The 26355-nt window shown below is 40.7% G+C and overlaps 1 protein-coding gene and 1 long non-coding RNA gene across 6 annotated transcripts in view; one reads left to right on the top strand and one right to left on the bottom strand.

Moving 5' to 3' along the window:
- The window catches only part of SKAP1 (src kinase associated phosphoprotein 1), a 256514-nt gene that overhangs the window by 50002 nt on the left and 180157 nt on the right, over positions 1–26355 (bottom strand). The gene's annotated exons all lie outside the window — the stretch shown is intronic.
- Positions 15652–26355, top strand: part of LOC119231983 (uncharacterized) — an 87449-nt gene continuing 76745 nt past the window's right edge. For all 5 annotated transcript variants that reach the window (XR_008549569.1, XR_005121970.2, XR_008549567.1 and 2 more), the window contains exons 1-2: positions 15652–15805; positions 18434–18540. This is a non-coding gene — a long non-coding RNA (uncharacterized LOC119231983). The remainder of the gene's footprint in view (positions 15806–18433; positions 18541–26355) is intronic.

Below are 26355 nucleotides of genomic sequence, written 5' to 3'. Positions count from 1 at the left end.
TCCCTGGCCCGGGATCAAACTTGTGCTGCAGAGGCTGCCGATAGCTTCATAGGTTGCAATTTAACCCTTTGAGCCACCAGGGAGGCCCTCTCCAAATTTTTTAGAGCATTAAGGAAATCTGTTAATTTGGTTGTTCTAGTACCAGAACAAACAGTGTGAAAATAAGTGGAAGAAATCTTGTTATACTGTGGATAAAGAAGATTTGTGAGAGATTTTACGTCAGAAGTACTAAGAAAAAAAACCCAGAGGACAGATGAACAAAATAACATGACTTAATAAAAGTGGCAAAAGACCTAATGAGTTTTTAAAAAAAGATTCATTTATGCATACAGGAGCTGAGGTATAGGCCAGAGGTGCCGGGGATGAGAGGATTCACTAGAGACAGAGTGGGGAACAGAACAGGCAGATCTACTGAAATAAACTGCTGAGGGGAGCAGCGGGTGAGACAGGAGAGGTCTGCTGCGCCATGTGGGTCAGCTCCCTGGCTGGGATTGAACTCATGCTGCAGTGGCTGGCGACAGCTTGAGAGTGCTGAGACTTTAACCCCTGTGCTACCAGGGAGACCCCCCCTAGGGAGTTTTTAATCTGCATTTTATCTCGCATTTTAACATCTCATTTGAGTTCCACAACAACCCTATAAGGTATGTGATATTATCATTTTCACTTTGCAGATCAGGAAACTGAGTGTTGCTGAGATCATGGGCCTTGCTAAAGGTTGCTGGAAAAGCCCAGGCACCATCCAGCACCTGAACCTTGCTCAGGGACACACTCAGAAGGGGCTGCAGAAAGACAGGGTCTTCTCACCTTCCTCTGTTCAAAAGACACTCCATTCAAATAGGGGAGAAAAACAGACACAACGTGTGTTATTCTAATACTTGACATCAAAAACTATTTTAAGACCCTGTATTTCTTAATGTACTGGCTGACTAAGTTATAGCATTGTTTTCTAAGGCAGGTCAGTATGAAATCCTACAGGTCAATAGATATATAGAGCAAAATATATATCTTTTGCTCTGTGAGGATGCAATGAAATGACACACAGGTAAAGAAAATACAAGGGGAAGAAGCCGGGGGCTCTCAAAAAATGCTGCTTGGTCACTGAGGTTTTTCAAGACTCCTCTGATACAAGAGTGTTAGAAAAATGAAGGCCTATCCCAGTGCAAGCCTCATGAGGAATCTTAGATGTAATTTGCTTACTCTTTAAGGAAGAGGTTTTGGTTTGAAAAGAAAGGAGATTTTTAAGCCAAATATCCAAATTGGTTGCTTTTCATAAAACATTCCATCGATTATACCAACCTATAATGTAGAAACCATGACTATTTAGAGTACAGGAACATTCTTATTCCTAGAAAGGGAACCACACCAATTGTCTAGGAGGCCTGTGAGGTCAGGGCTGCCCCTTTTCTGTATCTTCACTTTCAGTGGGACTTTATTTATATGAAGTGAAAATATTGGGAAAAAAGCCCTTCCACACACTAATTTTAGAATCTAAATAAATGGTAATAATAGCATGCAGGAGGTATAAATAGTTCATCTTAAAGAGTGACTAATTCCATATAACAAGTCCTTGATTCTCAATCATGTATCATGACATGTAGGTGTCTTTTCATCAGCTAAAGGTGTATCTAAAGGGCAGTGATTCTGAATGACTTGTTTTGGTATAAGTTTTTCTATGGTAGTCCCATCTATATTCTCCCATGCTTTTTTTTTTTTTTTTGAAGATTTATTTATTTATGTATCCAAGAGCTGAGGTACAGGTCAAAGGTGTGGGGGGTGAGAGGATTCACCAGAGACAAAGTGGGGAACAGAACAGGCAGACTGACTGAAATACACTGCTGAGGGGAGCAGCGGGTGAGACAGGAGAGGTCTGCTGCACCAAGTGGATTAGCTCTCTGGCCGGTTGGGGATCGTATTTGTGCTGCAGTGGCTGTGGATAGCTTCATAGTGCTGTGCTTAACCGCCTGTGCCACCAGGAAGCCCTGGCATGCTTTCTTAAGGCATTTAAAAATAACTGGTAGCTTATCTCATCCCTATCAGTCTGTGGTGACCAAAGACATCTGATGTATTTATTTCCAAGAAAAAAATTGCTTTTTGTCACAATCTGGGTGTTCCAGGGAAGCAGGCTGAGCATGAGATGTGGCGGGATGTGTGTAATGTGGGGAAGAGGCGGAAGATTCATGTGATCTCCACACAAATTGTTTAAATCCAGGATACTTTTGTGTCTTCTGATTTGACTAATCACACTTATCTTCAATCTAGCACTTTCAACTTCATTTTATGCTAGGAATCCACCCTTAATATAGAAGCACAAAGATCCCAACTATCTGAAGTCTTTAGGAGTCAAACCACAATCAGTGGCAACAGCGCAAAGGGAGATATAAGAGAATAAGAGATACAAGATATCTGATATATAAGAGAATCCTGGCAGCAAGGCTTTGAAAGGCCTTGTGATTCCAAAAAGAAGAGAGGATTTAAACTGTCCAATTGTCTTTTCACAAGCTTTGAGGGGCAGCTGGATTTACACCTCTTCCTGCAGGTGATGACCATTAAACATACGTCACTTGAAAGCACATCTTTAAAAATGAATGACAAAATATCATTTCCAAATATATTTAGTGCTCATCAGGCCAGTGCTAAGAACATGGGGAAAAAGGAAAGAAAAAGGAAAGTGCCCCTTGCCCGGATTTGGAATCACTTTTTAATTACTTTACCTTCTACCTGTCTACCATACTGTGGCCAAAAGTCACCTTTCTGAAACGTAGATCTGGTCATGTCATAGTTCTGCTTAAAGTCTTTAACAATTCTCCATTATCCATAGATCTCTCTAGTACACAAAAACATTAAAATATTTGGTCTCACCCTTCCTTCTAGTTTCTTTTTCTCCCAAACCCCAAGGACCGACCAAGTCTCCAGCAACAACCAGTAACAAACTTTGCCTTCTGGACAAGCCCTGTACTTCACAATGAAGGCCTTGGCTCAGCTGATTTTCTTGTTTGGGACTCTCTCTCCCTCCCACCCCCATTTTCTGGGTAGGAGACCAGTCACATCTCATCTGAATCTTTCTGTTTTTCCCATGTGGAAATGTATACTCCCTCTTCTGTATGCTAATATAATTTTCTATGGGGCATTATTATAGCACAGTCTTGGCTCCCAGGGATCCTAAACCTTTTCTTCAATACTCTCCATTCTTGTCTCTTTGCTGTGGTTTACATAGGACCTTAGTTACTATATAAAGCTACTAGGAGCTTTGAACATGGAAATAGAAAGGGGCTATTCCAGGGAAAAGGAATGTGAGTCTTCAGAGAAGGCAGTAGGGGAACACAGGCTAAAAAGGGGAAGGAGCTTACATTTATAGCAAGAGAGGTGAAACCATGGAAGAAAGTCGTGAACAAACAACATCATGGACTGGATTAAAATGGGGGAACAAAGAGGAATCCAAGGGCCTCCCCGGTGGCGCAGCGGTTGAGCTCTGGGTTGCAAAGCTGCCCGCGGCCTCTGCGGCGCCGGTTCGATCCCCGGCTGCTCCCCGGCCACCAGAGGAGGGTCCCACATGGCGCGCAGACCTCTCCTGCCGCCCGCTGCTCCCCTCAGCAGTGTACTTCGGTCCTTCTGCCTGCTCTGCTCCCCGCTCTGGCTCTGGTGAATTCTCTCACCCTCCCTCACTTCTGACTGTACCCAGTGCATGTATAAACAAAACAAACAAACAAATAAATAAATAAAACATGCCTCTATTAAAAAAAAAAAAAAAAAAGAGGAATCCAATACAGCGGCGGGCAGTGTTTGTGCCAGCACTGTCTAGATAAGGACAGTGTTAGATCAAGGAGGAACTGGGACATGTGAACACCTGAGGCTCATCACAGGACAGGGCTGGTCTTTAAACAATTGTTGAACTACTGTGGGATTAAGAAGTTTCCTTTACTAAAACACACACAGTGAGCTCGAATTATGATTCACAGAGGGTATTGTTAGGTTCTTGGAAAAACCGCAACTTTAAGTGAAATGATGTTGAAAATAAGATATTTTTTACTTATTTTTTATTATTTAAATTTTATTTTTATATTCCCCTTACAATTACAACCCCCTTATTTTGACCCCAAGCCCTCCTTTCCCCGCCCCGTACCCCCCATAGAGTGTCTTTGGTTCATAGTTTTTTGTTGAAAAATAAGATATTTTTTGAGGACCTGCTTTACCTATTTCTCTCAGTATCCTCAGAGGCCTAACACACACACACACACACACATACACACACACACACACACATACACACAGTAGGTGTCCAACAAATATTTGCTAAACTAAATGAAAAGCACCTCTAACCTAATGGCACTCATAATCTAAGAAGGCAACGTGGAAGTGAATATTTGTAAGATAAATCACTTTTTACCTAAGCTACAACCAGTAATTTTGTTCTGCTTTATATTCACTATTTTCATCTTAAGAGCTGGTTATGTGAAATAAGGGAGTTGAAAAGGGAAAGAAAGGAAGCTTCTAACTAAGAGGACTAGGAGGAGGTGGTGAGTGCAGCAGTTGGGATGAATAATGATACTGAGGATGATAGGAAGGGGGACAAAGAGGACTTTGGAAAAAAAAATTAGGAGAAAATGCCATGAACCTCAACTGGAGAGAACTAAATTTCTGAGTCCTCTTTCATAGTCTTATGGCGACATCAATTCACTCCATCTCAGACCTTATCTATCTTCAGGAAAGTATCACAGGATGCGGTCCAGAGGAAGTCATAAATTGACAAAGACTGAGCCAAACTCCAGCAATTAACAAGTGGATAACTGATTACTCTTCAGAAAATGGCTGCTGATAGCAATTTCTGAGCCGAAGACCTTGAGTGCCTGAGAACTCGGCCTCTCTTTATAGTTTCCCCAGTCGTGTTCTTTTATTTCCCTGAAAAATGGCTCTTTTTCTCTCCAAACTTCCACAGGTACATCTGCTTGCGTCCTGCATACAAATATTCTATGTGTACCTGAGCACCTAACACTGCTGGCGGTGAAGGCTACGTGGGGACCAGTGCCCAGAATCCCGGAGTCTGTTTTATCAATAGTTACTCTACAAACCAAGAGATTGCAAGGAGGAATCGAATGATAATAATTTTGCTTTCTTCATCTCTCTGTAAAAAGACATTCAGATATCATCAGACCGCTGCATCGAGAAAACTTTTTAAAGCAAACAAAGCAGAAAATAAAAAAGAAGACTCAGGAACTAATTATCGAGATTCTCTGGGGGTATTTCAGGGTGGGTGATCTAATGAGAACTCTCACACCCCATCAGGGAGAACTTGATGGGAATGCAATGATCTTAGCAATGTGGCTCTGACCTGACATATATCATCTACTGGACAAAGGGCCTCTCCCAAGCTAGACCTCACTCCAGAGAGCTCCCTGGGTGTCTCCGTGCAGCAGTGTGGGATTGGAGGGGAGAAATAATGGCCATGATAAGGTCTATTTAGGGCAAAAATCACCCCCTTTTCTTGTAAGTTACACATTTGAGATTTAAATCTTTGTTTCTTCTGTTTCATCTGGCAAAACTCAAGCAAGTTTGAAGTGAGTCGAACTTTGCAAAGGAAAAAATTAGAGAGGGGGAAATGAGGGTGATGTTTCTAGACCCAAAAGTTTTTAACCAAATCACTAAGTCTGTAATTGCAAAATAAAAACACTAAATCTCAATATCTATTTGCACAGCTCATTAGCTAAGGGCTCACACTCAGCAAACGGAAAAGAGGAAAAAAAAAAAAAGAAAGAAAAAGAAAGAAGAAAAACTTTAACACCAAATGCTTTTGGAAAGTTACTATGGAGACCAGTCCTTCCTGAGAATGTAAAGTAGGCCCTGTCATGTTCTGCTAGGTTGCTGTCAGATGTCTGCTAGGCATGTGTCTGTCTGTCTTTTTTTTTTTTTTTAATGTGTCTGTCTGTCTTTATTGCTTATTTAGAAAGTAGCAAATCGAGATGAGGCAAAGCCTCTTTTGTCAGACAGTGCCTGAGAGAGAAAGAACATTCCTTTCCCCACTGAGCATTATGAACGTTATGGCAGGCACTCGACCTGCTCGGCTACCGGGACAACATGATTTACAATGTGAAAAGGGAAAACCTAAATCACCAAGTAATGAAAACATTAAAGTTAATGCATCACAAGTGAGGAATTTATTACCATTAACTCCAATAAACAGTTATAAAACACCGTCCTTTCCTGTCCACACACAGGGACACAGACACTGGACTTCATTAAGCTCAACTTTCTTTTCTTCTTCACTAGACCAGTCATGTGTGTTTGAACCAACCACCATTTATTGTTAAGTGGACTGGTTCATTTTCCGGGACTGTAGAAAGCTGAAGGCACATCCATTTTGCTTCACGGAGCTTGGTATAGACAGATGAAATAGCAAAGTTTAGAAGACATTCAGCCCGCTGTTGCTATATAAGTTTATTTAAAAGTCTCTAAAATGTATGTCTGATAAAAGCAGAGTAGCTCTTCCAAGCAGCCCTTCTCAGAGGCAGGTATATAAGTAATAATGCCCGGTGAAGAAGTTGGCATATCGGATGCCAATGCATGTCAGGTACATTTAGCCGAATAATTTTTCCCGTGTTATTGTTTGGTAGAGTACCTTAGAAGGCTGAGATGGAAACCCATTTCCTTCCAACATTTTTCTCTGTCACAGGGACACACCAGTTTATAATGTTAAGGTTGTTCATGAACAAAAGAGGTCGCACATATTGGATGGCTAAGGTAGATTGGTTCTGGATTCATTTGTTTTAGAGGGAAAAAAGAATTAAAGGGTATTTTGGAAAGCCAACTCTAATTGTGGAATCATCTGGGTGTTACAAAGCAGACAGGAGAGGTAGCATGAAATTCAGGCTTCCCTGGCCAAATAGTTTCAACGGCACTAATGATAGTAGTAATACTTTACATTTGGATAGTACTTTAGAGTTTTCAAAACGCTTTCCTTTATGGCACCTCCTTCATTCTGAAACAGACAGAAAGGCTTGATAGTCTAGTCTGTGGAAGCAGCAGCTCAGAGTGGGAAATGACTTTCTCACACATCTGGAAAGAAAACAAAACCACCAATGCAGAAACTCAGGTGTCCTCAAGCTCCAAATCCAGGATTTCTTTGCTACGCCAAGTTATAGGAACCTTTTCCATAATGAATACCATGACAGTCTTAACTATAATCTAAAGTCAAGATGAAGAATGCTTTATTTCTAGATTTCTCAACTCATATTTCATGGTTTTAGAAACTATCTCCAACGGGCATGGTGACAGCCCAGTCCTGCTAGAGGGAGCCAGCAAGTTCATTCTGGAAACAGGAGCAGCTCTTTGGCATTACCAGAGAAAGAGAGGTACCTGGCTGAGGCTAACAGGGATACTTAGCTCCACCCATGGAGTGGAATTGCTTCATCTTTCATGTGCCAAAAAAACATATAAGAAACGGAACTAGAGAGGTTATAATGCAGTCTGAGCAGCACACCCCATACTACCAAAGCTAAGTTTTCCATATTGATTCTAACTGCTAAAAAGTAGTATAACTTAGTAATGCTTGTCAAGGAAATTCTTCTAAATATTATTTCACTCGTTTTAGCAGCTCCATAAGGCACCTGAATAAAGAACTCTTGATAGGGAGACTGCAGGGCTCTGCAGTGGTGACAGCAAGTGACCCTGTCACTCATTTTGCAGATGGAGAAACCAAGTCCAGTCAGCTAGATTAAGCGACTCACCCAACTTAGTCATGATGTGACTCATCCAGTGGTGTCATTATGTGACATTACCCAAGGTAATATGACTAATTTGTTGTAGAGTTGAGAATAAAATAGTTTCTGACTCCAGTTCAGCATATTATCACTTTTTTACTCTCATAGTCATGTAATAATCCTTCTCCAATTCTGGCACAGGGGGTTAATTTCTGTGGGGAATTCAGACCTCAGGGTCCCAAATCTTGGGACAAATGGTCCAGTGGAGAGTGAGAAGCCATTCTGAAAAGAGATAAATTAAGTAACACTCTATGCCCTGAACACTCCAACAATTCTAGTAGTTGTATGTATTGGTGTTTAGGAACCTTCTTTGAGAAAAATGAATGGTTTCAGAGAAAAGACCTATAGTTATAGGCCTTATAGATATTGATGGGTTTCTCCATCATTCCAAACCTTATGCTTTCTAAAGTGCAGCTCAGTAGCTGATAGGCTATGCCTTGGCACACAGAAGTGTCAGTTAGTATTGCAGAGCCTCACTTTTATTCTATTTTAAAAAAAGATTTATTTATTTATGCACACAATAACTGGGGTATAGGCCAGAGCTGTGGGGGCTGGGGATGAGAGGATTCACCAGAGACAATGGGGAACAGGACATACTGACTGAAATACACTGCTGAGAGGAGGAGCGGGCGAGACATGAGAGGTCTGCTGTGCCGTGTGGGTAGCTCCCTGGCCGGCCGGAGATCAAACTCATGCTGCAGAAGCTGCGGATAGCTTCATACTGCGGTGCTTAACCTGCTGCGCCACCAGGGAGGCCCCAAGCCTCCGTTTTATTTATTTATTTATTTTTAAAGATTTATTTATTTATGCATACAAGAACTGGGGTACAGGCGAGAGAGTGGTGGTGAGCGGATTCACCAGAGACAGAGTGGGGAGCAGAACAGGCAGAGTTACTGAAATACACTGCTAAGGGGAGCAGCAGATGAAACAGGAGAGGTCTGTTGCACCATGTGGGTCACCTCCCTGGCTGGGGATTGAACTCATGTTGCAGTGGCTGCGGATTACTTCATACAGCTGCGTCTTAACTCCTTGTGCCATCAGGGAGGCCCCCCACCCCCCAAGCCTCACTTTTAAATGTCAGCAGAGTCTAGGGATCACCAGGCATTTGTAGAAAAGTTCTAACATGAACAAGGACCAAAACCTACCATAGAGAAAAATGAGCTCAGAGGAAAGAGCTAATTTAGGGAGCAGAAAAGAAAATTGAAAGCCAAAACAAACAAAAAAGGTTGAGAAGCCATTGCATTCATGAAACAGGAGGCTTATAAAGAAAAAAAAAAAAAGGACAAGAAAGGATGGTTGGAAATTAAATATATGCTAGCTGAAAATAAAAATAAAGGGCCTCCCCGGTGGCGCAGCGGTTGAGCGCTGGGTTGCGAAGCTGCCCGCAGCCTCTGCAGCGCCGGTTCAATCCCCGGCTGCTCCCCGGCCACCGGAGGAGGGTCCCACGTGGTGCGCAGACCTCTCCTGCCGCTCACTACTCCCCTCAGCAGTGTACTTCGGTCCTTCTGCCTGCTCTGCTCCCTGCTCTGGCTCTGGTGAATTCTCTCACCCTCCCGCACTTCTGACTATACCCAATGCTTGTATAAAATAAATAAATCTTTAAAAAAAAAAAAAAAAGAAAATAAAAATAAAATCAATAGATGAGTGGAAGATTTCAGCGTAAAGGTAGAATGGAGAGGTTTTCAGACATGGACAGTCTTAGGCAGCCTTTCTGAGGGTGCCTCCGGAGACTATGTCCCCCCAAAGTGAGGGAGTCCACCAAGAAAGAAGGTGGCAGTGGATCCGGGTAAAGGGCAAGGGGAAGGACGGGGAGGCTGTGTGACAGCTGGCCAGTTGCCTCCAAAGCAGCCTGCTAGGCGGGGGAGGACAGAGGTCTCCAGGAGAGCTGCTCCAAGAGTCATCTGATGTGTCTGACCATGTGGAAAATAGTCATCAGAGGAGGATCACAATTCTGCTACAAAATTTGGGGAGAATTAGGGACAGTGACTTAGGAAACTAATCAAATGAAAAGTCAAGGCATTTGCCAACTCTAGGAAAAACAAGAAATGAAATTTAATTGTAGAAGATTAAAAAGGTTGACAGTGGATAAAGTTTACATAGTTAAAATCATGTAAACCCTATAACAAAGCTAACTAAAAATTAGGATATAATCACTTTGGAAAGATGGAAGGGAGAGGTGAGGGCTGGGGTGGGACATGAGTACTAAATCCTCCTCTGCCTTAATATGCAATCAGTTGATAATGGGCAAGTTAGAAATAGCCATACAGTAATATTTAGAAATGTGGACATATACGCTGCAGTTGATGAAAGAATTGCAAGGGCTGCTTCTGGAGAGCAGTGTTCTGGGGGTGGGAAGCGATGACTGCAGTCCAATTTGTTTTTTAAAAAGCTCTTATTTGCTTTTAAAAACCTCTTATTTGATAACAATAATAGAAAATGGAAAAAAGTTTTAGTTCTATTTTCAAACCAAGTCATATGCATCTATACTTGCATAAATGATATCTATTCTGAATGGCTGAATATACAAAAAATTCTGAAGACTTATATGAAGAGCATATGGCAAAAGGATCCAGAAAAAAGAAGAAATCAGTGTAGAATGAAGAGAAACAACTGTATTTAAAACACTTATACAAAGCCATATTTGAATTAGGTGTTAAGAGTATTTTAATAATCTGCAGTCTGTAAAAGCAATTTTAAGACTCATTTACAATTCTAATATTGTATTTGCACCATAGATTTAATTCTGCTTAAGCTAGCTCTTCCTACACTACAAGTGGACCCACAAAAACATTTGACCTCTTTCCACTGATAATGCTTTATTTCACAAGTAACAAAGGACATTTAATCCCATTATGAAATTTGAGGTCAAAAGTCCAGGGATTTACAGAATAATATTATATCACTGGGCATAACCAGAATTGGATAAAGACCTGCAAATAAAATAAAGTTGAGAAAAATTTATTTGGCACCGACTATGTGGGAGGCATTGTACCAGAGACTTTAGAAACCCTAGGATAGCCTGGAAAGACAACTTCAGATTAGTGAAAAGACACAGAGAGCACAGACATGATTTTAATTTATAGGGTTGGAAAGGTACAAGGCAATAAAACAAGACACCTGTTGTCCTGCATTTATGTTAAAGGTTTCACCTTTTTAAAAAATAATCAGAAACACATAATCATTATTCTTGACATAAATTACACTTTAGATTGGGGTGGAAATCATGTTTTAAGAATAGGAAGGGAAGGAAAAGTAAAACCAACTGCAGGTAATTTTTCAAGGGGAAACAACAGCAATATGAAGATATATGGGCGTCAGACCCACTGGTAGAGGAAGGAGGCTGTGCTCTCTTACCTCTTATGGTGTCGCTGCTGTGACCTCCACCATTTGAAATGCTTTGATTCCACCTTGCCCAAGGGACCCAAGAGCACTGGGAAAAGGCATGAAGGATGCCTATGCCTGACCTCACCTTTACATTGTCTAATGACTGAAGGTATAAATCAGCTTTCCCCTTGAAGACCTGAGTGTCAGAAGCTCATGTGAAATGCTGGAAATATTAAATGATGTCCCTGAGGGTTTTATTGTTACTCAGTTTTCTCCTGTAACTGGGAGAGCAGTTCACATGAAGGATACTTTCCCTCAGGATCTCAATTTATATACAAAATGAAGTATGAAACTCCAACTTCTTGCCACTTTGGAAAGAAAATAAACAATTAGTGGAGGCTACACTTAGCCCCTGTTTGGTTTTGTTCCAATGATCTCTCTGCCATTTCTGGAAAACAGTTCACATAAACAAAGGGATGAGAATACCTCATTACAAATCCTTATTTCCAGTGTAATAAACCTGGGATGGTTGAAAAATCTCCACAGACAATTCAATATGGTCTTGTAATTGGGAAAGACAAAAGCTCTTCCTTTAATCCTATTTAGCAGAGAGACTATGCTAATAATTAGAACTGAGGATCAAGGGTCCTATTTCTAGTTCATCATTGGCATCTTGGGCTGTATATGAACATCCTACCTAGATTCTTTTTGTAAGATTATTTAAATCTATGGACTCTCAAATCTCCTGATATACTTTTTTAAAAAAGATTTATTTATTTATGCATACAAGAGCTGGGATATAGGCCAGAGATGTGGGGGGGGGGGTGAGAGGATTCACCAGAGACAGAGTGGGGTACAGAACAGGCAGACTGACTGAAATACACTGCTGAGGGGAACAGTGGGTGAGACGGGAGAGATCTGCTGCACCATGTGGGTCGCTCCCTGGTCAGCTGGGGATTGAACTCGTGCTGCAGAGGCTACAGATTGCTTCGTAGTGCAGTGCTTAAACCCTTGCGCCACCAGGGAGGCCCCTCCTGATATACTTTTGACTCATTTATTCTCACTATCACCTCTGCAATAAAAATAATTATCTGTAATAAGAAAAGTGATCATGGGGCCTCCCTAGTAGCCAAGTCTCAGTGCTATCACTGCTATGACCGGAATTCGATCCCTGGACAGGGCGCTAATCCACACGGCACAGCAGACCTCTCCTATCTTGCCTGCTGCTCCCCTCAGCAGTGTATTTCAGCAGATCCACCTGTTCTGCTCCCCACTCAGTCTCTGGTGAATCCTCTAACCCTCCCACACTTCTGGCCTACACCCTAGTTCTTCTATGTAAAAACAAAAAAAGCAATCACTTTTCTCTTGATGATGAAGTGACTTGCTCAAATCTCCCAGTTAGTAAGTGGACATGGCAAGGAGAGGAGTAAAGAAACCTCACAACAGTCTTTAGCATTCATCTCTTGGCATCTCTCAATCTTTCCCCTTTACTCTCCATCAACCCTATGAAGTATTGCTGCACAAAGAGCATAGCCCCTATTGTAGAAATAGTACTAATATCTGTATGAGCTTTAACCACGTTAGAGCACTTTCAAACCTCTGATTTAGTTCGATTTTTATAATAGTCCTATGAGGTAGGGATTTACAGACTCCAAAATGAGGGGATAAAAGTGAAAAAGAAAGAGCAATTGCGAAGAAAAGCCAGCAAAATATTAAGGATTACTTAAGACATGTAGAATCTTAATTACACCAGGTTTGTAAAAGATGGCTTGATGTATGAAAATATTGATTATCCTGGCTGCTTTTCTGCTGTAATAGGGGACTGATCTCATAATGACCCTTGGCAATGTGTTCTAAGATCATATTCCAGCATGAAAGGATATTCAGAATAGTGTAATGTACTATTTTAACACAAGTTCTCTTGTCATATAACTGTGGCTGAATTAGAGATGAGTGACATGGCTTCTCTAGGGAACAAGAAAAACTGCCAGGGCTGAGGGTGATTCCAAACAGCCTACTAGGAAAAACAAAGACACATAGCCACAGGCTCTTTTTCACCCTGAAGCCTAATCTTCTGAAGCAGGCACAGTGAAACAAAAAAAATTTTTTTTGTAGCACTAAGTAGAATTGCTGCCGCTTTAAATTACACATGTTTAAAGGAATTGGTATCATATTGGTATCCAAAATATCGTGTCAACCAACTTCCTTAAATGCTAAAATTCTACCATGAGCAGCACATTCAAATGCCTGTGGGAGAGGTAACGCGTTAAGCCAGGTATTCTCACCCATGCTTAGTAACAGTGAGCACAGATCATTGGGAAGGGGTGCTGCAGAGTCCCAGCTCTCCCAGGACAAGGCACAGCCATTTGGAAGCACGCAGAAGGCCACCGAGCAGAAGGCTGTCTAGCAGTGACCCGTCCATGAGGTACCTGTGGTTGACAGTATTGCACTGAGCCATTACCAGTCATTAGCACCCGCAGGCAGTGGTTTTTAACTTTGTCTGCTCATCAGAATCACCTGCCAATCTTTTAAAAAAATACCTGGCTTGCAGCCAAGATATGCTGGATCAGAATGACCTGGGAGTGGAGCTGGGAAACGGAACTCCCAAATGAATTTGCATGTTAGGTCCTCATCAACCTGATGTCTTTGCTGGCGGATCTTGGAGAGGTGGCTCCCAGAATACCTCCTACCAGAACAGCTTGCAAGAGAGGTGCCATAAGGAACAAAGTAAACCAAGGGGACCCGGTGATGAGCCAAGATAACTTGTCCATATCACAATCTCGACAAACTACCCAAGGGATTATTACCAAGATTTATAGAAGCATCACTAATCTATGAAAGTTTGGATTTCCGCATAGCCCCATGTAAGAAACCCCTGAGGAATTATCTATGTCTATATAGTTGGGTTTATTTCATCCTTTCAAATGGCTGAAAAGATGACTGTAGTTTTTTTCATTACTGCAGCATCTTTTCCTATCTCATTTTTTTATAGTCACCTCCCTAAATCTTACTCTACTCAGCTTGCCCTTGGTTATTCCCCAAAGGGAGTCCTTACCAGGTGAAATGGTTAGGATTAGTTTGGTCAGTATGACAGAAAATCCCAAATAATAGAGGCCTCAACAAAACAGAGGCAGACTTCTGCATCATCTCTATCACCTTATTCCTCATGGTCCAAGCTGCTCCAGCTCTCACTAGCAGGAAAGGGGCAATGAAGAGAGAATTACCCTCCTCCCATGCGTTGAATGACATCTGTGTATGAGCTTGGAGGTTGACAAATTCCTTTTACTTTCTGCTGGCCAGAACTTAGATCGCAATAGTCAGATCTGGTTGCCAGGGAGTTCAGGAGCAGGGAGTTGTAGGCAGCTATAAGCCCACCTAAAGATGCAGAACATGGGGAGAATAAACACTGGGGACTAGCTAGCAGTCTCAGGTTACCAGGAATTGTGCATATAGCTAAAAAAAAAGTCCTGGTGGTCACCTTATGAACCTAGAATATCCTACCGGAAAGAAAACAAAAGAGTGTGGTAAGAGACGACTGCTTAAGTCCAGGTGTTGGGTAATTTATGGTGATTAGAGGAAAGTGTTTTCCACTAATGAAGAGTGAGAATTTGTTGAAAGTAGTTACTGCAGCCCAGGAATCATAACAGAGTCCTCAAATAAATGAAGTGTTCAGTTTGGCTTTTGAAAGCTTATGTTTCCTCTTGGGATTATGTGACTCAAAGTCCACCTCTTGCCTAATGAAAGCCTGGAATGTGGGCCTTCTTGCCTGATGGAGTCAACTTCTGTGTCTGTCAGGAGCAGAACAGCACACCAGGCCTTGGACTCTAGCTGGTTGTTACAAGGCTCACGAGGGGAAATGCCCCTACTAACTTCACCTACAGATTCTGCTCAATGAAAGAGTTTTTAAAAAAGATTCAGCTCAATGAAAAGGTGTACTGTCCCCGGACCCTAAGAGCTCCGAGTGCATGACTTCTAGGTTATAGACATGTCAGCGGCAGATCTGAGAGTATAACCAGAACAAAGTTGGTCTAGAAGCCTGTGGTCCAAAATTTAGGAAATCTGTTAAACTCTGTAGCTGTGTCTGGATTGCTTCATTGACTAGGATGGTTTTAAAAGTAAAACACAGCTTCATTTCCCATCTGCTCTCCTTAAATCATTCAATAGATTTGTTTCCTTGCTTTGAGTTTCTCATTTGTCCAACTGATTGAATTGTAAGGCCGGTTAGCTCAGTTAGATAATGAGACCAAGGTGCTAATGAGACCAAGGTCACAGGTTTTATCCCTAGGTCACTGGGGTGTGGGGTAGTACTCTGCTCCATGTCCACTTGATGGCTCTCTAGCCCTGGCTAGCTGTTCTGAAAGAATGTGTGCTTTCAAAGCTGTACTGTCGGAAAAACCCTGCAAAGGCTCATCCAGTTGATGGACCAGAGATATCTCTGCATACAGAGGAACACTAGGTAGTTTGGCCATGAGCTGGCTCCTCCAACAATCAGCCAGAGTTCCAGGAGACCATGACCTAGATGCATGGGGATGGAATTGTGACATCAGGAATGGAAAAAGAAAGCTAGAGTGGCAAGAGCACTGTCATACTCATAGGCAAGGGCTCAAAATTCCTCACTTCCTGCTCTGTGCTTGATCCAGACACCACATTCTATCTCCTATTTCCAACCCAGCTCAGTGCCTCCCACCCTGTGGCGAGCTGTCACGTGATGGAATAAAATCATGTCCAAGGTAGGACTAAACTTGCCACTGCTTTTGCTCGCTCTGGATAGAAACGTCATTTCTCACCACAGGAAGACTTTTCCCCCTCTTATCAAAAAATCTGTCAGTCTGTCCACACAACCTGGAGAACAAATGTGCTTTTTATCCCTCTGTGAACAAACGAGACTCAGCACCTGCACGGAGCTTGAGGGCGGGGCTGGCCCTCACCCTGACTCCCAGCCGGCTGCTGCTCTTGGGGAGAGAAAGTAAAATGATTGATTCAACATCTTAATTAAGATAAACAAACAAAGAGGAACATCAAATAATGGACCTGACAGTTTGAAACAAACTGAAAGCAAAGCTTAGCATTTCATAAAAGAAGACGCGTTTGATGTGAGGATGGCAGTTTAATAATTTGTAAATATCACTGGCTTGGTATTATAGCTAATCCAAATATTTTCATTTCTCATCATAAGTTATCCTCTGCTGATGGTTTGTCCTCTTCAACTCACAGCTCTCACCCTGGAGCCTTCAACAGGGATAGAGAGGAGAGGAAGACAAAGGGTCATAGGCTTTCTGTGGAATGCGGGTTACATCGTCCACTTCCTTTCTACTTTCTGATCCAAATATTCCCTGGAAAACACCACCGACCAGCCCAAAGGATTTATGGCCCTTTTCTTTACGTCCCCTACAAATTATCAAAAATTAATCATCCTAGCTTTCCATTAGTTTCTGATTGGCTTCCTAATTAAGATATTCTGAGTTTTCCCTTTGTTCTTAAAATATAAAGAAATGGGGGGATGGAACAATGGTACTAACTATAATGTCCCTGCAATGCTCTTTTGATATCATAACAAAATAGTCAGCTATAGGTCTATACCAAAAAAGCTGTTTTATTGCCCTACTGCCCTACAAGGAAGGGGAGCTGGGGGATAAGAATGTCCTTGTGAATACTCAATTTTCAACCAAAACACCCTCGGGTGGGTGTGGAGGATAAGCAGGAAGTGGTGATGACAATGATAAAAATAGGTTGGCCAGAGCATTGTGATTTAGCTCTTTTAAAAAAATTAAGAGAAATAGTAGGCAATTTTACCAATTTATCGAACTTCCAAGAGTGCAAGTCAGAGCATAGGTCTGTGAATGTGGAGTGGAAGGAACACCTTTGGGCAGACAGAGGCATTGGGCTGTTTTTAAAGGCAGGTAAAAGGCAAGAGGGAGGATGCAGTTCCAGCCGAGCCACCTGCTCTCAGATGTACATCGACTTTCTAGCCATGACAACCCTCTCGCTCCCCGCTCTGGCTCATTCTTTTTCTGACTGTACCCAGTATTTTGCTCTCAGGACTTTCTAGCCATGGTTTTGCCATTGGTTTTTTAGCAGGTTTTTTTTTTTTTTTTTTGGTACTGCTCTCAGCTGATACCAGGGCAGGCAGGAGACCACACTGGGCGGGTGTGGGCAGGGGCCCACAGAGGGAGACTGCAGTTCTGAGGATTCTCCACAGGGAAGCAGTATGAGATCAGGGTTTAGATAGAGGGAAGCCATAGGAGATCAGGGTGTAGATAGATGTGGCCCCAGTTCCACCAGCTTTCCCTGATTCTGATTTGAGACAGTTCTCTTTTCCTTCCACTGCGTACAGTCAGTACTCACAGGGCACACTCACCTCTCAGGAGAGCCCCCCTAAAACTGACCTCAGCCTTTACATAGACCTTCACTCCTAGTACTGTTCTTTGCATTTGAACCACTGGCTTCCAGAATATTGCTTGTCTATTCCATCTCTGGCATGTACATTATTATGAGGGCTCAGGATACCCTCCTTTCTGACATGGACTCATTTTATGGTAGTGCCACAGAGAGGAAACCTGCAGAAGGGACCTTAGTAACCCATCAAGCATGTTTTTTCCTTGGCAGCATGAATTCTGGCAACCTCTCAATGGTTGGATAACTCTTAACATTTCTCAAAAACGAATCAGTTCTGTCTTTGACACTTTGAAGAAAATGGTTCCAGCAACAACTTGATTTTGTTTGAGTTATAGGAAGCAATCAATGTTATGGACAAAATTCCAAATAGAGTTTACCACTAGGTTCTATCTCGACAATGTCCTATGGCATATTGCACAATAACAGTTACGCCACTACTTATCTCCCTTGTTTATAAACTAGAAATAGCATCCTCTACACTTCAGATAAGCCTTAGGAACTATGTAGTCGGTGTGGATTCTGCACAAAGTACCACCGTGAAAATTCTTAAGGTAGAAAATTTGGGCCTTTCTTTTGTCAGATATTCTCTAAAATACATTTTACCTTAGTCAATGCAGTAAAATTTGACAAGATGGCAAGTATGACTATAGCAGATTTAAAAGATTCTAAGAAACTTAAACCTTGAAAATTCTTGTAATAAGGTAATCAGAAATTGTATTTTCAGCACTTCACAAGTGGAAAGAAGAAAGAACTGAGGTCTAGGCCTCCTAAAATATATCTCAGGTAGCCTATTTCACATCACACATTTTATTCCTTTATCTGAAATATTTTAGAACTTAAATGTTTTTGCCAAGTTTGAGAAGGGTGTGTGGTATTAACTTCTTCACACCAATGACATTTTTTCTCTTCATAGTCTATTCAAACCTTTTTCAGGCTCCCTAAATCTTTTACCTTTCTTCTAGGGGTGATTAATAAAAAGCAAGCAAGAAGCAAAGAAGACAAAGAGAAGCCACCTGGCCTCTCAGTGGTCTCCCAGGTGACTCTGCCTTCCAGACAAGTTGATGCAAAGGTGAGTATGTTCCAAATGGATCTCTACTAGGACTGCTCTCCAGTTGGATCAGCTGCAGCAGTTCCAGATAAAACCTGCAATTGTCCAGTTTCATCCCTTGGGACATAAATTGGGTAGAGACTAATACACAGATAATCAAAATAGAGAACAAATAAAAGATTGTCTTTCCTGTCTTCCATCTCCAAAAGATAAGTAAACTGACTAGCAGTGGGAAGAGAGCTATCATACTACCAGGGTATTTAATTTCTCACAGAATGCAATGGCATGCAGTTATTGGGAGAGACTCCATGCTCTTGTTTCTGACCAAACACAACTAGAGATTTTTAGAAGTGTCAGGCGATGTTCAAATGAGTTTTAATGCCAAGGTTAGATGATGTTGCTAGGGCCTGTCTCACCCATTATTTTGTGTCTGTCTAGAAAAGGTTAGGCAAAGGTAAGAGAGATATGGAGCCCATTGAAAACATATCGTATCAAAGGGAAACTTGTTAAAGAAAGATTTTAACAGCTCAAACTACCTTTGAGGCCAATAAAAGCACCAAAACTGATTATTAGACCATGATCTGAGGTTAGAAAAAGGACGCTGGACCTGACTGATTAGAGAGATATTGGAAATAAATAAAATGGTTAAATTATGTGAAACAGAAGGTCACAGAGCAGGAGCATCTTGCAAAGCCATAGGTACACTGGTGACATTTATCACAACAGTAATGAATGCTTTGGGTATGTCTTTTTTTTTTTTTTTGCACGTCTTTTGTATGAGATATTTTTTGATAAACTGATTTCACAGAAGAAGAGGAAGGTAATAAGTGTCATGTTGCGTTAATACACAGGCTCTCTACCTTTGGGATCAAATTTGGTGCAGGGCACAAGTGAAATGAGTTTGGTGGCCTCAAGCGAGGTTACCACCAATAGCTATCCTTAAACAAAATTACAAATCATTTGCTGGCAGCTGAGATCAGAGACCTGGAAGAGTGTTACAGGTCAGGGGGAAGACTTGGGACCTGGCCATTACCTCCAGAGCCCCTTCTTGGCTTCAGCTCATGCCACCAACCAATGCTTCTCATCCATACACACTGATTTTATGATCTCTCTTTGCCTGCCAATCGCTACATCAATATTACCAATAACATTTCAGTTGGGACTGGATTCAGTTCAAACCTCCAGTTATCTAAGTCTTCATCACTCAGTCAATTCTAATAATAATAATTTCATAGGTACTATGAAAAGGGGTCCGATTTTAAAATGCTACTTGCCCTTAGCAAAATAATGGTGTTTGTGTGTTCCTGTGAATTCTAAATCTAAACATTGTTTGTTCTCTCTCCACTCAGTAAAGGGCTTCTGAGATTCTCTGATGAAAACATGGAGAATTAGAAAACAATGACTGTGTGAATGACAGTTATAGAGATCTCATACTGGAAAGGGCACATTTTATTGTGACTCTGTGTCAAAAGTGTAGTTTCATCAGAGGACAGGAGGCAAAAGAAACAGGCAATCAATACTTGGGCCTCTGATATCTGAACTGAGAAAGAAAATCATTATCCTGTTACTTTTATTGTGGCATGATGCTTGAAATACTGCACCTTGTTTCCATAATAATCCAATATTTTGGGGGTTGCAGATTAAAAATCCCCTCATACTGGTAGCCATGTGAAACCAGAACATAAAGCAGAGAGGGATGTACGTACATACATCTTATGGTGGGAATTTGGAGAAAAGCAAATTGAGAAAGAGAAAAGTTAGCTTTTTGAAAAAACATAATAATCCAATCTAAATGCATACATTTAATTTCTGAGTTTCCAGAATGATTAGTGAGGGGCCTTTGTTTCCAATTTTTGGGCAAAACACAGATTTCCAATAGATAAAATTCCCCTCAATGTCAATGAGGTTACCTAGATGGTATTTACATCTCTGTATTTATTGAAACTTTTGTTCTATTGTTAAGAAATTAAAAGAAGGCAAGATGGGGAGTATATGGATTCTGACACTTGATTTATTTTTTTTTTAGTGAATTTGAATTTTTAAAAAATATTTATTTTTATATATTTATTTTTATATATTTATATATATTTATACAAGAACTGGGGTACAGGCCAGAGGTGGGGGGTGTGAGAGGATTCACCAGAGACAGAGTGGGGAGCAGAACAGGCAGATGTACTGAAATACACTGCTGAGGGGAGCAGCAAGCGAGACAGGAGAGGTCTGCTGCGCCATGTGGGTCAGCAACCTGGGCATGGATGGAACTCAGGCCACAGTGGTGTTAGTACTGAGATTTAACCCCTAGACCACTAGGGAAGCCCCCCGATACTTGATTTTAAAGCTAGTTGTTTCACTGGCAAAAATCTGGTCCTTGAGCTTGAATTTTCTGCTGACAAAAGAAGGGGAATTATCACTTACAATCCTTTTTGAAACTCTTATGTGTCCAGTCTTAAACACTGCATCAATTCTGCCTAACTGCTTCTAATGTGACTCTTGATTGGTTAATATTTTCAAAGTGCTTCAAGACAGCCCTTCTCTTTCTAGATTTTAGCATTCAAGTTAAAACCTTACTTGCCATATATGGACTGTGGGATCATGTCAGTTACATGCATATCACCACATTAAAAAAAAAAGGTAGAATTCAAACTTACTTTATACTTTCACGAGTTGGTTATTTAAATTCTGCTTTTTTCCTCTTTGACTAATTACCCATGAGGTTAGCATTATATAGCTGGAAAGTCATGACTTGCTTTCTAGGCTATCTGCTGCAGCCTCGTGGAGAGTTAAGTGGGTCCTTCATGAACAAGAAAAGGTGATCACAGCTGCACATGGTGTCTCCCAGTCTGTTCTGGTTAGACTCTCCAGCAGCCACAGGTAACAATTCAAAGTCATGCAAATGAAGGCTACTTCTGGCACTTTGGTCCCAAGGTGTGGATGCTCTTGTGACTTGTTGACAAACACACCAGGACAGTAAGGGAAAAGGAGACCTTATCCATCTGGGCAATTGGTTTATTTCAAATGAACAAACTACTACAGCCAGCCACAAGAATTGCTAAAATTAAGAAAAACTGACAATAGCAAGGGTCAGAGAAGATGGGAAGCAACTGGAATTGCCACACATAGTTGAGCTGAACCCTTTGACCCAGCAATTTCTCTCCTAGGCATATGCCCAAAAGAAATGCAATATAATGTGCACTCAAAGACAGGTATAAGGATGTTCACAACAGCATCGCTCATCATATCCCTAAAGCAACCCAAACGTTTAGCCACACGAAGTAAGTGAAATACATTATACAGTGATAAGAAAAAAGGAACTAATGCTACATCCAAAACCATGGATGGTTCTCACAAATACAGTGTTGAAGGAAAGATGCACAGAGTGTATATTGTATGACTCTGCTCACAGAAGCTTAAATACCAGCAGAATAAATCTTGTGCTAGAAGTCAGGCATGAACTTCTGGGGAGAAAATAATTGGGAAGGGGGACAGTGAATAGCTTCTCAGACACCAGGTAATATTCTGTATTTTGAACTGGGTGGGGATTACATGAGTATTTCCACTGCTAAAAAAAAAATCATTAGCTCTATGCTTATGATCTGGGCATTTTCTACATATATTATATACTGTAATAAAAAAGTGAAAAAAAACCCCAACAAACCTATCAATGTAATTTATTAATGCCTTTGTCAACTTCTGAAATACCATGATATAAAGGAAAAATGATAAAGGCAGTTTCTCCTTAAGTGAAGCTTTACTACTGAGTTATATTTAAAAAAAAAATGACAGTTTATAGTTGCTTGTTGATTTTGATTTTTACTTTATTATAATTAGCCTTTTTCCTGGTCCCTTATTTAGGTTTTCTAAATTTCTGCTATGAACGAGATCATCCAGTATTTTTCTTTTTCATTCTGGCTTATTTCCCTGAGCATGATCCCTTTCGGCTCCATCCATGTTGCTGCAAATTGTATGAGTTTATCTTTTTTGATTGCTGAGTAATATTCCATTGTGTATATGTACCACATCTTCTTGATCCAGTCACCTATTTTTGGGCATTTGGGTTGTGGAGGGGAGGAGGGATTAGGATCAAAATAAGGGGGATGGGAATTGTATTGGGACTATAACCAAGATGAAAATGCATACATTGTGCAAAAATGAAAAATGATGTAAAATATATATAGTAAAAAAAGAGACAGAGACATTACATAGGCATGGTTTTTAGAAACCCTGTTTTTTAGCCTGGAACTTGTAAGGGTAAGTAGTGATTTTGTTTATACCTTTGAGTATTGTATAGTACATTCTATCAGAGACTTAATAAGGAGGGTGCTCACCAGCTATTCTGTTTGTGCAGTAAGAGGAAACTGGTTAAAATTAAAACAGGAACAATTTCAGCTGGCTATTAGGAGGAGTTTCTGGACCAAGACATCAACAGTTGTGGATTCAGAATTGCTAGGCATGTTTAAGGAAACAAAATCATCTGGTAGGTGGACTACAAGGACTCTTAAAATATCAGCAATATATTCTGCAGTTCAACAGAGGAATGTTAGAATAGTTTAAAAATCCATCCTTCACAGAACTTAGTACAATGCCTGGTAAGAGTTAGGTATTTAAAAATATTAGCTCCACCCTATCATTGTTAATAATACAGAGAGCACTGCAAATTTTAGGCCTCTCTCCCTAAACTTATTATCGATAGTGAAACATCCCTAACTCAGTCTCTCTGTAAATCTCTGTGGCTTGTTCCTCCTGATGATAAAGGAGAGAGCCCAAGTGCTTAACATCTATAAATTGTAGTGATTTTGTGAAGAAATATGGCATGTAAATATAAAGCATTATTATTATAATAAACCCAGCCAGCTGCAACATTGATGGTACCAGAATCAACTGGGTACTCTTAACACTGGCTCAGAATTAAGTTGCTGCCAGCACCAGTGGGCTTTACAAAGTAGAGGGAGTCACCAAAGTGCCCTTAGGGAGTTAAGAAAGGGTAAAAGGAGCCAGGTCAAGAGGAAACCCTTAGCAAATCTGAGAAGTGTTTCTCAAGCAAATGTAAATCAACAATAGTTTTGGCTATCATCTAGAGTTCGCCCCACGACTTTCCTCCATACTCCTATACTCTCTCTACCGCTAAGAAAAATCATATTCCAGAGATGTAATTAAACTACCTGCTTTTTGGGCAGCTGAAAATATACTTAGCTAAAATGTGACACACACATGTGCGCGCACACACACACAAACTATTTTAAATGCTTCCTAAAATGTCCTTTTGAAAGATGCATAGTTTGAAACCAAACTCGTCAGTGTTAAAGTGCCACCAGGATTTTAGCTCAGTTAAAGTGCCACCAGGATTTTGGAGGTATTGGCGTTCGAAAAGCTGTCAATTCTTGCTTGGTAAATGGAAAGAAATTGAGTTGTAGCAACTGGGATCTGAAGAATCAGAAGATTTATGTTTCACACAGATGTACAAAGAGAAATAATTATGTGGAAATGTAAGGCCCTTCTACTTTCAGGTTTCTAACTTCTCTGGAATGACTTTTGGGTACAACCAAGGCACAGGGTGCTCAGTGATAAGCAACATTCAATTCTCTGAATTATGTGATCAATCCCTTATAGTTTGGACACTTTAGCTCCTATTGAAACTTCACATTATATGCTGCAATTATATACTGGACAGAATGTAACAATGCCCTTTTGGAAAACAAGTGTGGGGCAAACCTCCTGTGTGCTTAGAGATCTAGAGAAGTCTGGCTACAGAAACACTATGTCAGTCTAAGAATAGAAATGTCTACAAATTTCTATAAATCAAGTATAAAAGAACTATCAGATATTTGAAAGTAACCAATTATTAAAATGTAAGACAATTTAGCCAGTTTTTATGAACTCATAGTAACCCATGGTTAACAGTTTGCTTGGGGTTATTCTCATTCACTCAAAACTTCACTGATATGTTCAATAAGTACAAATATGTGCTAGGAAGGGCTGACCATTGTATCATAGCTGAATATCTGAAATTGTTAATTAACATAATGATTAGGTGCCAAAGACCCAATCAGAGAAGGCCATGGACTATAGAGAAGAATAGCCAGCATCATACTCTCAGAGATGGCACAGGGAGAGAAGGAGGATGAGTTATCTAGACAGGGAAACAGCCTGGACAGCGGCTTGGAAACCCATGTTGTGTATACTGTGTTGACTAAAGCCTAGAACTTTCACTGGATGTGCTGCTGTGGATGTGTCCCAGGAAATAAGTTTGCGTTTAGTCTATGAACTTAAGACTTACTCTCAGAGGCTCCAAAGTCAAGTTACGGTGTTAAAATAATCTAGTTTTCCTCTTAGTTACACAGTCATTGGAGGTTTTCAGTCAGGAAATGACATGACAAAACCAGGGTTTTTCTAACAGTGGATATAATTACTTTACAACTTTTCTATTGGATGAGCTATTCCATTTTTTCAAATAGAATAATTGTTAATTAAATTAGCTCTGGCCTTAGATTCTTCCTGGAACAACATGATGTATCTATACCTAGTTAGTGGATAGGAAATGTTGCCAGATTTAAATGTCCTCCCAAATCTCGGGTTATTTTATCACTTTCCACAGGTGACCACTGAAGAATTAGTAAGCAGGTCTACTTCTGAATATTTTCAGAAACAAAACTGATCATGCTTAGTTTAGTGGCCTATTTTGGGAGAGAGAGGTGACAGGTATGCTCCTGGTTAAAAGTTCATATTGCATATACCCAAGCTGGCTATATTTTATTTGGGTAGAATTATTTGTATAAAAGAATTAAACACTTATGTAATAAGATTTTGCCAAGTATCCTAGAACACATTTAAGCACTGCTGCTTTTATGTAGCCATCTTTGTATCTCTTCAATTTCTAGAGATTTGGAGAAAACTATAGGTAACATTATGTTTACTGTCAAGGGATTTATAATTGAGCAGAAAGGGTAGTTCACTACCCTTTAAGGCATCCAGTTAATTCTTGGTAAATTGGAATAGCATGTGTGTCTCTAATACAAATGTGTAATTTTTCTAAGTATGTTTCCATATGCTTCCCCCTCACTAATACTGACTTAGAGCTAAATGGGATTGAAAGAGTTAATGGCTGCCACCCAGAGGCTTTCTGTATTCTCAGCTCTTGGTACACACAGTAGGTCCTTAGTAAACATCTTATAAATCAGTGAATTAAAGGATTTAATATAGCAGGGAATCAGAGATTTTAGGTTCTGTTATTGATTTTGCTGCACATTTATTTATCAAATAGATTTGGGTATATAGCCCCTCTGTGCTTGTTTTTTTTCTCCCTCTGTGAAATCAAGATGATAAAACTTCCTTTACAGAAATATGGTGATGCTTGAGACACTGTGTGCAAAATGATTTGTACTCCTAGGAAGAAAGGGATCGTATAAATAGACGGCATTGTTCAGGTTACCCACAGCATTCAAATTTAATTTGTACCACATGGAATATGTGGAAGGTCCATGACCTCAGTAATGAAAGCTGCTGAGCCCTTGATGCCCATGGAAAAAAGCTTTTTCTCCTTGTTTTTCTGACTGCAAGAGAGTGACTGCTGTTTCTCCCGCCTGCCTGCTCTCACTATGACACAATTATTTTCTTCAGCCTCATCCCCATTTCTTATTATGAATACTCAAACGGGTAGGTCCTGTAAATTGGAAAGGGTAGAAGGTGCATACGTCTGAAAGAGCTGTAATAAGGGCCCTCAACTTAAGAGTGAAGAGTTGAGAGAGATGGGTATAGAACCCTGACTAGGAGGTGCGAGAAAAGACAGATCAATCCCAACGATTCATCATGCCAGGAGCTGTCCAAATAATCAAAGGTATC

This window comes from Talpa occidentalis, unplaced genomic scaffold (genome assembly GCF_014898055.3).
Source record: "Talpa occidentalis isolate TD23 unplaced genomic scaffold, MPIMG_talOcc4v2.1 talOcc4.7, whole genome shotgun sequence".
NCBI lineage: Eukaryota > Metazoa > Chordata > Mammalia > Eulipotyphla > Talpidae > Talpa > Talpa occidentalis.
This window is presented reverse-complemented; position numbering and strand designations above follow the sequence as displayed.